This window comes from Choloepus didactylus, chromosome 11 (assembly GCF_015220235.1).
Source record: "Choloepus didactylus isolate mChoDid1 chromosome 11, mChoDid1.pri, whole genome shotgun sequence".
Lineage (NCBI taxonomy): Eukaryota > Metazoa > Chordata > Mammalia > Pilosa > Megalonychidae > Choloepus > Choloepus didactylus.
In genome coordinates this window covers 85,839,285-85,851,973 of record NC_051317.1, presented here as the reverse complement: position 1 = coordinate 85,851,973, position 12,689 = coordinate 85,839,285, and the positions used below count along the sequence as shown (strand labels likewise).

The 12,689-nt window shown below is 38.3% G+C and overlaps 1 protein-coding gene across 5 annotated transcripts in view; it reads left to right on the top strand.

Annotated features, from left to right (window-relative positions):
• The window catches only part of PDE4D (phosphodiesterase 4D), a 1,663,062-nt gene that overhangs the window by 30,013 nt on the left and 1,620,360 nt on the right, over positions 1–12,689 (top strand). Inside the window, exon 1 of one of the 5 annotated variants that reach the window (XM_037799046.1) lies at positions 2,382–2,475. The exons of the other annotated variants lie outside the window; for them this stretch is intronic. The gene's annotated coding sequence lies outside the window, so the exon portion shown is untranslated. Of the gene's footprint in view, positions 1–2,381; positions 2,476–12,689 lie in introns of those variants that run through there. 5 annotated transcript variants of the gene reach the window in all.

Genomic DNA, 12,689 nt, shown 5'->3' with positions numbered 1-12,689 from the left:
TAATGGTCAGGGAGCCAGGGTTAGCTATATGTCAACAAAGGACCTGTACAAAAGCTATGAAGCTGCTAACTCAGAGATTTGCTGGATGATTTGTTGGTCACAGTCTTGGATAATGAGATGGTTGTATTCAAAGCTGTAGGAGGTGAGGTCTTCCTGGGGGAAATTTCTGGACAAGAATATGTGTGAAACGACTTAAGTGCCTCCATTTAGATTATTCTTGGTCTTGTCTGTTGATAAATGGAGATTTGAACATAGGTGTTCAAAGGGATATAATGGAATTTTATTAAGGACATGAACAACTGGAAGATTTGTGTGTGTTGGAGATTCGATGATACTATTACCCTAAGGGCTTGTTTTTCATTTTAGACTAGATAATACAGGTTTTAGTTGAGTAAAGGAGATGACAATTTTAACCACCTGACTTGCTCAGAACAGTTCTTGGTTCAGAAAAGGGTTTGCATTCCTGAGCTACTTGTATTTTATCAGGATCATCTTAATTCTTGTCTGTGGGGTTGTGTAAAACGAAATATGAGTAAGATCTAAACTCAGCTGTTTGAGTGACCCTTGTATATATCATGAGCTTTGTAGTGCCTGATGTGATAGCCATTACATATTAATTGATAGTGATGACAGGAGATAGGCTCTCTAGCTAGAAAGTGCTAATATGAGTCTTTTTTTTTTTTTCAGTTTGCAAACAATTAAACTTAATTTGAACCTCAAAAATTTTCAGAGTGGAACATTATTGTAAGATCCAATGGCAATGGAGCACAAATTCAGTACAGAGCAAATAATCAAGCAAAATGCTATATAAAATATAACTTTGAAAAAAATTAGCTCTCTGTTCATAGAAAAACAAATAAAAGCCAAGCAAATGTAATGAGAACATAGCAATTAACAAGTTTTCTAACAAGCCACATTGTTTAAATTTACATTAATGATATTATTATGATCTTGAACAGTGTGTGAAACTTAGGTTGAATTCAGTCAATTATCTATAGCAAACAAAAAGTGCAAAAATGTCTCTTATGTTACTGTTGTTTATATTTCATCACTAAACAAAATGAGTTTTCCATCTCAGCTTCTTCCACTGGGAGCTTATAAATCCAACAAAATTTGAATATTTTGTAGGTTTTATTGTTGCTTGACAGCATAATGATTGATTTAGTTATTTAAAAGTTTAGAATAAGGATTTTTTTTATAATGCTACACTTACTACAAAAGTTGTTAAACACACTATTTGTTGAAGATTTGAGAGGATTTGTCACTAGGTAAAGTACAGTAAGTATCTAAGGGGTGTGTTGTTGAGGTTACCTGTATGTCAATTCCTTTTTTTTTTTTTTTTAACTTTTCTCTTTTAGTCACCTCTGTAATAATTATGACTTAAAAATGTTTCCACACATCCTTAAATAGTTATAAATCTGAGAAATATACATTGCTATAACCCTTTAAAATGTAGTGGATTATAAGGAAAATATTGTGAAGAAAATAAGAAAAACCTGGGCCAACCGTTTCATGTCATTTTCTGCTCCAACACTCCAACCCTGGTATATTCTTATGTGGCCCATGTGCGAAGGCCGGAGGAGCTGGACAATAAATTATCTCCCCAATTCACTCTCTGAACATAGTTATTATGATTATTATTTTTAGATATGGAAGGCATTTAATTGTGCTTATGAGTGCTTTTTTTTTCTTCCCTGCCTCAACTCCCTTTATTCCTGTTTCTGCATGTGGGTAGAAGGCTGCCCACCTGAAAGATAGCTCAAAAACTGTTCTGGAAAATTATGTTTTCTTCCACAAGTGATGATTTTAATTTCAAGTTTACTGCAGGTACATTAAGCCTCCATCTACTCATGCTCTATAACAAATGGTCCTATAAAATACTGGAATTGAGAAAGGTGAGAAAAAAAAATGAAGCCTTATATCTAGTTGCCTGAGCGACTTAATGCAGATCATTTTCACTCAGCATTTTTCCTCCTAAAAATAAAAGGAAAGATGAAAATTACCTCAGGTTTCTGCTGCCGTGGTTGCCCTTTGGTTTCTAGAGGCGTCTCCGGTCTTTTGATGCTATCACAGTTGGGGTTGCCAAGCCAGGAAAAGATCTTGCTCCAGGTATTGTCGTGTTTTCCCAGGTCACCTGTCCTTCTTCCCCCAGACAAATGAAGCTGTGGCCTTGGAGGGAAAGTGATTCCAGATAAGCAGATTATCGTGTGGGATATCTCATCTATGTTGTTCTAGTGCAGCCCTTTCAGCTTTCCAGAGCCAGTTAGACTTGTTATGAGGAGCTAAGTGATTGGCTGGATCTGGGGCTCAGTTTCATAAATTATAGCCCAGCGTTCGGGAAGCACGAGTTCTATAGTTGCCGTAGTCCAGAGGCCTGCCAGTTCCTGCCTTAACGCATACGTAGTCGTAATTGAGTTTTAACACGGCCTTGGATGTTTCTGTACTAAAAAGCTGACATTGCATCTTCAAGACTGTGTGAGTAATCTGGCTTTTTTTTTTTTTTTTTAAAGCTCAATAAATTAATTACCTGCCCTGAGAGGGAGTGATTGTAATTAGAAAATACTGAACTAGCAGATGATTCATTTTCAAAGTGCTGTACTATATTGTATCAAGTTCAAGATGATTAATTTTAAAGCTTCTAATACCTGGCAGGCTTATTCCAGCTTTTTTTTTTTTTTTTTTTTTTTTTTTGCCATGAATCAGTTAAGCTGCATTTTGAAGGAGACTGTTAAATGCAATGCTAGCCCTTTTGTTTTACGGGGTCAGTAAAGTGATAAAGGTCCAACATTAGTGGGTTAAATCTGGCTGCTGGTATCAAAGCCTTGGATTAGAGAGTCAAGTAAGGTTCATGATTTCCCATCCCTGCCATCCAAAACTGAGAGAGAGCAGCAAATGATAATCGATCCTTTGGTGACACAGGGATATGGCAAGTAGAGAACAGAAAAAAGAGAAATGTAAAGTGATGGCAGCAATACTTTACTTCACTGTAATCTGAAGATGACTCAAGGCATGTTCTACAAATAACTAAAAAAAAATTTATATGCACAAAAACACTCATGTGATATGTTTATGTGGTAGAGAGCTGAATTAGAAACCACTAGTTTGTTTTTAAAAGCCTCATAAGAAATACATCAAACACACATAGACTCAATCATAACATAAGAAACTATGTGGATTGGAATTTGTGGTTTGAGTAGATCAGCTTATCCTAGGGAAGCTGTTGTTAGGTTTGTGTTGTGTTGGGGGTGACTTCTGTTGTTAACAGTGCTGGAGGAGGTTGAAATGAGAAACTAGAAAACACCAGCTTTTTATTAACTTCTATAGCAGACACTGCAGGATACGATTAATACTGAGTAGAGACTGGAAACATAAGCAGTTCACTTTTTACTTTTAAATCATTGACTTCTCCTAGCCTATCATAAAAAAGAAAGAATAAAAGGGATTTTGCCTATGAAGTTAATGTTAGAACTAAATAATTTTTCTTCCTCCCAATAAACAATTTTTAAACTTTTCTTTGATACTGCACAAAGCTAGGTAGTTTATTATAATTTTGTGTTGTTTTTCAGGTTTTTGCCTGATTTTTTTCTCTTTATACCTGCAGATATAAATGTATATTTGTGCTATATATAAGCCTCAAACATAGACTATTTGCACAGTTTTTAAATTATGGGTGCCTGTGGCAAATATAAACTTCTAAGAGCTACAGTTATTACTTGCCAGTTCCTACAAAAATGACATTTTTAGACTTAAAAGCAGTTTATTTTTGGTGTACCTATTTAAATGACTGACATGATTTAACCCGTAAGAGAGAAATATTAGTTGTATTTTTACAAAATTTTATGTTTAGATCACACTAGGGATGCAAAGTTTTGTTGTAGAAACTATTTTTCCTTTCTGAAATATGATCTCTTTTAGACCACACCAAAGAATGAGGTTTAAAAAAGAAAGAAAAATAATCAACAGACATCTGTATCTACCAAATGTATGAAAAAGAAAGATGTAAAAAAATGTAACTCAAATATATTCTTTTAGAAACACATTTCCTGAATGAAGATATGCTATAATGAGTTCCTTTATTTGAAACAGAATAATGAGTTCAGTTATAGAGTTTCTATAACGTAGACACTAATAGCAATAGTTGACACATTCCTTACTGACTGTGTTAGTGGAAGAAAGTAGCACATTAATAAAAGGAGCATAGTCTCACCGCTTGAGGTGGTTGGGGCCCCAGCTAAGAGTATGAAGTGTTGGGGGAGCAAGCTGCTTTATCTGAAATAGCTTCTGACTACTAACTTGACTCCTATTCCCAAGTCAACGTAGCTTTGTTGTCAGCAATCACATTCCATCCCAACTTTTCCTGCCTTGATTCTTTATATTGACTTGTTTGGGCTCTTCCTGAAATGAATCAAAGTTTCTATTAACTTGCTTAGACTCTTATGGAGAGGAATCAAATAAAAATCAAATGTTAATAAACTATACAATTCAGAAAGTGTTTAAAACCATGGCTTAGGGCAATTCTGGTGGGCATGTACTTGGAATAATTACATCTTGCTTTGGTGCTTCCTCTAGGACCTCCATCTCTTCAATTTTCCCTGAGATGCCAAAGTCACATCACTCTCTTGAGAAAGGGCAGGGCATTAAGAAAAGGAGGAGAACACTGGGGGCTCAGTGGACAGAGAGCTATGGGCAAGGAGTGGCAGGAAAAGGAAACAGTGGTATCTGATCCTTCGCCCCTCCACTGCTCTTTATTTTCAAAAGCCATTTTCATCTGACTGAGGAAGTTCTTTTGCAGATAAAGTTTTGTACAACTATGTGTATCTGTCATAGACAGATGGATTTGAGAAAAGATGTATCCAAAAAGGAATGAATTACATCATGAATTTGCTAAGTGTTCATGAATACACATTGGCATTTGGAAACTATTAACACTACCTACTGAAGCAATGAAAAAAATATTATTTCTTGATTGAATTACATTTTCCAGTGTTTGATTTGGTGAGTTTTGTTTTTGGAAAGAATTGCTTTTCCCTAAGACGTTTTTCCAATGTTGTACATAGGACTAATCTTATTGCTTAATCTTGCCCAAGAATTTGATTATTCCCAGGGATGTTTTCAAAAGAGTTGCTATTCTACTTTGAGCATGTTTTAAAGAAAACAAAACGAATGAAACAACACCGCCTCCAAAAAAAAAAAGAAAAAAAAATCCCCACAAAAACCACATTACAAAGGAGTTAAATGCTAATTTGTGTAATTCCCTCCTTTTGTTGAGTATTGAACTATTCACTGGTGGAGGAAGTTTTCATTTAACTTAAAAACAATTAATTATTCCATCTTAATTATATCTTATGTGCAGGTGATATAATTTCCCATTAAATTGGTCATCAGCCAAAATTGTGTTCCTCCAATTTCCATTTCAAGAAGTAGAATGGTTTCGTTAATTAATTTTGGAGTTGAAATCAGTGGGTTAATGAGCAGGTCATTAGATTTTCTAAGACTCAGTCTTTCTGTCTGTAAAATTAAAATAATGATATATACTCTGGTATTTTACTGGATGAGTGAATATCGACATGATAGTAAGAAAGTGCTTATGAAAGAATATTTTAATTTGTAATTTGTAATGTGCTATAATGTAATGCACTGCTATTATTACAGCAGCTTGTTGCACTACAGTTAGCTTCCTTTACTTCTGAAAGCATAGTCCCAATATTGTATAATATTTTTTAAGGCAAAGACAGTCTTCGCTGTTTGATCATGGAAAGTTACAAAGGCTTTTGGAGCCTCAGTCCTTAGATGTAGGTTACCTGGATATTAAAAAAGCCAGTAGGTTATTGTGATGGATAAATATGGTATTGTACATGAAAGCATACTTAGTAAATTTCTAAGAGCTATATAAATGTCACTTATTACAGCTATCAGTAAAGTAATAAAAAGTATATATAAATTATAAATTTTTAAAATGGAAAATATCAGCTGCATTTCTATGTCTGCTTTCCTCAAACAAGAGGGATTTTGTTGTTGGTTAAGTTTGCACCTTGATTTTCCTTTCACTTGGATAGAGCACTAAGCTAGTAGTTGGATAAGACTTCCTTCACACTTTAGGTTTAACACTGTAAATGACAAGGTTTTAGAGGACATAGTTTCCTCACAGGAAAAAGCGAGTTAGAAAATTCAGACCAAAAGATGCTGTCAGATGTTTTATTCCTCCCTCTGCTCTCTTCATTAAACTTCACTAATGCAGTAACCACGTAGGAATTAAGGTGATGCTTATTCCTAGCCCTGATCATCCTAGGAATAAAATGAATAATCAGAATGACTTTCTGAATGATTTAGAAAGTTTATTCAGCAGTTCTGAATCCCAAAGTTTTGGCTAATTCTACTCTGGAACATCATCATGCTTTTTGGGATATTAACCACAGCTGCATCCTACATTTAAGCTGCTTGAGCACACAGTTATAAGTTTGATTATTTCCTCACAGTAATATTAGCCAGGCTGAAGCTGTTGCCCTGCCACCTGTGAAGACTTTTTCCCCCAGGTGAAACTGGAGGGGAAGCACAATGAGTAAAACAAATAAAAATGGAATGGATCCTCTCCCACCCCTATCCCATACAACCCAACTAGCAACGCATGAGGAAACTTTCTAGAAACAAATTTTGTTTGGAGCACAGATTGAAAACTGCCATCTGGGACCATTGTCCTGACTTTCTGGTGCTGTTGGTGATTGAATAAGAGTATTTCTGCAGTAATTTAAAAGTATGTGAAAAAATGTCTTTAAACTTTTTAATAAGAATTTGTTCATTTAGCAGAAATCAGGAGTTAGGTGCCTGAAACATAAAGATGAATAAGACATGGTTTCCTCAAGAAGCTTGTATGAGTCAGGGTTCTCCAGGGAAACACAACTAACAAGAGATATCTGTGAATATAAGATTTTATAATAGTGTCTCACACAACTGTGGGAATGCGTGAGTCCAAATTCCATAGGGCAGGCATCAAATTGACAACTCTGATGAAAGTGTTTAATGAACTCCTCAGACAATGCTTCACTGGCTAGCATGAGAGTGAAGGTCCTCTCTCTTTCTGCCTTTAACGTCTTCAACTGGTTGGATTAAATTCAGCTGATTGAATTCTCTCATTGTGGAAGACGTCCTTTGTTGATGTAATCAGTCACAGGTGCAGTCAATTGACCGATGATTTAATAAACCATCCTTCTGGTTTATTAACCAGCTACAAATGTCCTTGAAGTAATGGTTAGGCCAGTGTTTGCTTGACCAGACACCTGGAAACCATTACCTGACCAAGATGACACATGAACCTAACCATCACAGTCCACACCTTGTCAACTTGGCAGTTATACACATCACCTTAAACCATACTTTATCTCTAAGTAGAGCACAATAACAGACATATATTTCACTAACAGTATCCAGGTGCCCAGGATACAACAGGAAATGCACTAAATCTCTCCAGAATAGGGTGCAAGTCCTTGGGGGACACTGACTCTTAAACTTTATTTCCTTTAATTTAAATACTTCAAAATAAACAATACAGCTTATGCCATATGATAAGGGGATAAGATAGAGAAGAAAACAAAGATATTTGCTTTATGGACAAATACAAACATATTTATAACAAAACAAGGAAGAAATATTCATGCCATCATAGTCCTCATTTCTGTAACTGGTCACATGGCTGTAGTTCATATTTATCACTGCCTTATTCCACTACCCTTTCCATGTTCCCTTTACCCTCAGCAAGCACTTCAGCTGGCTGTGGTTCTTTGCCTGGCAGGGTGACCCAAACCTTCATTCCTGAAGTTTCTTGGCCATTAGTAGTGCTGCCTGGATTGCGTTGTTGCAGTTTTCCATTGAGTTTAATCACAGGGCATGGTAGTACTAAGAGATGCCCTAGGGGATCTCCTGTATTCCAGGAAAACTCTTCTTTACCTCCATTGTGTAGTTGCAATGCTATTTCCCCCTTGATAGTCAGGATCAATTACCCCAGACAGTACAGTAATCCCTGTCCTTGCCTGTTGATTCAGAGGCATGAGAAGTCCAAAGTGGCCAGGTGGCAGTCTTAACTTCCAGTTCAATGGAATTATTGTTGTGTTTCCTGGTGGGAACTCTCCTCCTTTTGGAACTAAGACTTGTAGATCGGCAGAGCTTAGGGTTGCAGGGACAGAAAGCAAAAATTTTCCTAGTGGATCACTAGGAATGATAGTGAGTGTTGCCACTCCTGTTTCTACCCCTCGATTCCTGGCTATGAGAGAAATAGCCCCATACAGTGGATGCTGATTCAGAGCATACACAGTCTCCTGGAGAACACTGCCCCAGCCCTGCATGGTATTGTCACCTAGTTGGTGCCATAGTTGAGTCTTCAACAGGTCATTCCACTGTTTTATCAACCCAGCTACCTCTGGATGATGGGGAACATGGTAAGACCAGAGAATTCCATGAGCATGTGCCCATTCCCTCACTTCATTTGCTGTGAAGGGGGTTCCTTGGTCAGAAGCAATGCTGCTTGGAATACCGTGGTGGTGGGTAAGACATTCTGTAAGTCCACAGATAGTAGTTTTGGCAGAAGCATTGCATGCAGGAAAGGCAAATCCATATCCAGAGTATGTGTCCATTCTAGTGAAAACAAATCGCTGCCCCTTCCATGATGGAAGTGGTCCAAGGTAATCAACCTGCCACCAGGTAGCAGGCTGATCACCTCAGGGAATGGTACCATATCGGGGACTGAGTGTGGGTCTCTGCTGCTGGCAGACTGGGCAATCAACAGTGGCTGTGGCCAGGCTGGCCTTGGTGATTGGAAGTCCATGTTGCTGAGCCCATGCATAACCTCAGTCCCTACCACCATGACCATTTTGTTCATGAGCTCATTGGGCAATGACAGGAGTGGCTGGGGAAAGAGGCTGACTGGTATCCACCGAATGGGTCATCTTATCCACTTGAATATTAAAATCCTCCTCTGCTGAAGTCACTCTCTGGTGAGCATTCACATGCGACACAAATATCCTCATGTTTTCTGCCCACTCAGAAAGGTCTATCCACATACCTCTTCCCCAGACTTCCTTGTCACCAATTTTCCAATCATGTTCTTCCCAAGTCCCTGACCATCCAGCCAAACCATTAGTAACAGCCCATGTATACAAACACACCTCTGGCCAGTTCTCCTTCCAAACAAAATGAACAAAAGGTGCACTGCTCAAAGTTCTGCCCACTGGGAGGATTTCTCCTCACCACTGTCCTTCAGCGATATCCCAGGAAGTGGCTGCAGTGCTGCAGCTTTCCTTTTCAGTTGGTGCCTGCATTTGACGCAGAACCATCTGTAAACCAGGCCTGAGTTTTCTCTTCCTCAGTCAGCTGATTGTAAGCAACTACCCAAGAGGCCATAGCTGTGGGCTTGGAAAGAGAAGGTAATATGGCAGGAGTGGGGGCCATGGGCATTTGGGCCACTTCCTCATGTAACTTACTTGTGCCCTCAGGACCCGCTTAAGCCCTATCTCATATATACCATTTCCATTTTATGATGGAGTGCTGCTGTGCACGCCCAACTTTATGGCTTGGCGGGTCAGACAACACCCAGCTCATGATAGGTAACTCAAGTCTCATGGTAACTTGGTGGCCCAAGGTTAATTATTCTTCTCTACTATGGCCCAATAGCAGGCCAAAAGCTGTTTCTCAAAAGGAGAGTAGTTATCTGCAGAGGATGGTAAGGCTTTACTCCAAAATCCTAAGGGACTGCATTGTGATTCTCCTATAGAAGCCTGCCAGAGCCTCCAAACAGCATCTCTATTTGCCACTGACACTTCCAGCACCATTGGATCAGCTGGATCATATGGTCCACATGGCAGAGCAGCTTGCACAGCAGCCTGGACCTGTCACGTAGCCTCATCTTGTTCCGGTCCCCACTCAAAACTAGAAGCTTTTCTGGTCACTCGGTAAATGGACCAGAGTAGCACACCCAAATGAGGAATATATTATCTCCAAAATCCAAAGACGCCAACTAGGCATTGTGCTTCTTTTTGGTTGTAGGAGGGGCCAGATGCAACAGCTTATCCTTCAACTTAGAAGGGGTATCTCAACATGTCCCACATGACTGGACACCTAGAAATTTTACTGAGATGGAAGGCCCCTATATTTTTGTTGGATTTATCTCCCATCCTCTGACATGCAAATACTTTCCCAGCAAATCTAGAATAGTTGCTATTCTTGCTCACTAGGTCCAATCAACATGATATCATCAATATAATGGACCAGTATGATGTCTTATGGGAGGGAGAAATGATCAAGATCCCTATGGACAATATTATGACATAGGGCTGGAGAGTTGATCTACCCCTGATAAATGATATACCTCTGAGGTAGCACAGTGAATGTATACCTCTGACCTTGCCAGCTGAATGCAAAGTGTTTTTGGGGGTCCTTACTACCAGCTAGTGAGAAAAAGAATTTAGTAGACTGGCCATCTATTTTGCTTCTAGGTACTCTATGATCTACCAGCCAATGCCATAAGTCTCTGCAAATCAGATTATTTTGACTGCTGCCTTGAGCCTGTTTTCCATTATGGTAGCCACACCCACCTTGTCTTTGGCAATTAACTGCTGCCATGTGGCTTCTGCGAATTTGGGATCTGATTATCCCCATTGTATTTAAAGGTTCCAGCTCAGTGACAGCAGTTCCCCTGTAATACTTGACCTACAAATATTCCCCTGATTTCTGCCTATATAAATTGGAAAGTTCCTACGGTTCTTTCGGAGTACAGCATACGTCCTCATGGATAACACTTTGTACCTCACCCTTCAGGGCCTGTTTGGACTTGAGTCTGGTTATAGGTCTTGAAGCAATGACTGGTGGCGGGGGTGGGTCATGAAAAGAATTAGAAGTATCCCTCAAGCCATTTACCTTAGGACATTCCATTGCAATTTCATCTTGTGTAACAAGATTAATCTCTCCAGACAGAGGAGTGAAGGCTACTTCTTTTGGGGAGGTGATTATAGGTTTATCAGGCACTGAAAGGTTAATCTCTTTAGGTGGAGACTGGATGGCAGGCTCCTCAGGGCAGACTGGAGGTGAGGGTGGGGGCTGTTTCCTCAGGGTAGAACATTACAGGTATATCTAACAAAGACTCAGCAGAATCCAGGGTTCCAGTGTCCTCACTGCCATTATTATTGATCCATATGTCCCCATCCCAAGTTTCAGGATCCCATTCTTTTCCAATCAATGCCTTTACTTTAACAGCTGACACCCTGCGAGGTTGAGATTTTAGTTTACGTTGTAAATCTGCTACTTGCACAATGAGACTCTGGGTCTGGTTTTCAGAAATCTCAAGTCTGTGGCCACAGGAAATAAGTTTTTCTTTCAGGGCACACTTAGAAACCTTTACATCTGTCATATAGTGCTTAAGTTTCACATATGAAGCCTTTAGCTCATCCATTTCTTTTATAGCTTTATCCAGTTAACATGGGGATGTTATGGGGCTTAATTTTCACACAGAATAAAACTGAGATATGAACCTAGATTACCTAAAACTAGTATCCAGTTCTCCTCATTTTCATTTTCTTACACATTATACTTACAACATATATTACTACTTAAAATTGCTTAAAGAAAATTGTGGGCATCTTTATATTTTGCAGCTAGGACAATTATCTATGAACATGATATTTAATAGAAGATATATGAATAAGATCTAAGATATACAATGATGATATAAAACCTAAAATTGATAGGGAAGGAATAGAATTTCACCATTCCAGAAAAGTTACTCCCTTTTTAAAACATCTTTTGATTTACTTTCTGCTTATTAGTTAGCAGTTGCAACATAGAATCTGAAATTTCATTAGTTTAAACCAGAAATTTATATCTCACTCAAGTAAAGCCTGAAAGTGTTATTTTCTTGATGGGCAGGTTCCTCTCTATCAAATGGTGTTCTTTTGACACTGCTGTCCTCACAACCAGCTACCATGTCTGTGAGCACTGGCAGAAGAAAACACAGAGGATTGCTCACATTCCATTGGTCAAGCACAGTCACATGACCCCACCTAGTAGAAGAGAGGCTAGGCCATGTGATTCTGTTTCTACCCAGGAAGAACAAATGATTGGTTTGGTAATCAACTAACCAATTTTTACCCTATTTTTTTTTGAGTGTTCTCTAGTATGTCAATAATAGAACCCAAGCCTCATAACCAATAAGTTAAAAGAAAACAAGTATGATCTTTACCATCTGGAAGAAATTAAGGACAAGATATTACTTTTAAATTCCTAATGCCATATGTTCACATTTTCCCAAGATTATTTAGAAGGTTACTGAAAATTAGGATTATCACTATTGCTTTGATTTAACATTTATGTCTTATAAGGAAGAAAGTGGTCATGGGATGTTTTTCTCTCTCCACCTATCCCATCCTCTCCTGTGTCAGGTATTTGAATCCCTTGCTTTGTATGTTTAAAAAAAGGATGAAATGAAAATGAGAAACTGACACTAAAGATTAAATGGCTTACCAAAATCTATCAGCTCCCTCCAATCCCACATTATTTTATAAACTTCGAAGCACATATTTACTTTTTATTGGGGAAAACCAGTATAGAGTGCATAACTTTTGGAGAAACTTTTCTTTCCTGTGTTTGAGCAAGTGGTGGAACTAATATAAACTTGGTTTGTCATCTATTTTCTAGAAGCTAAAAGATTT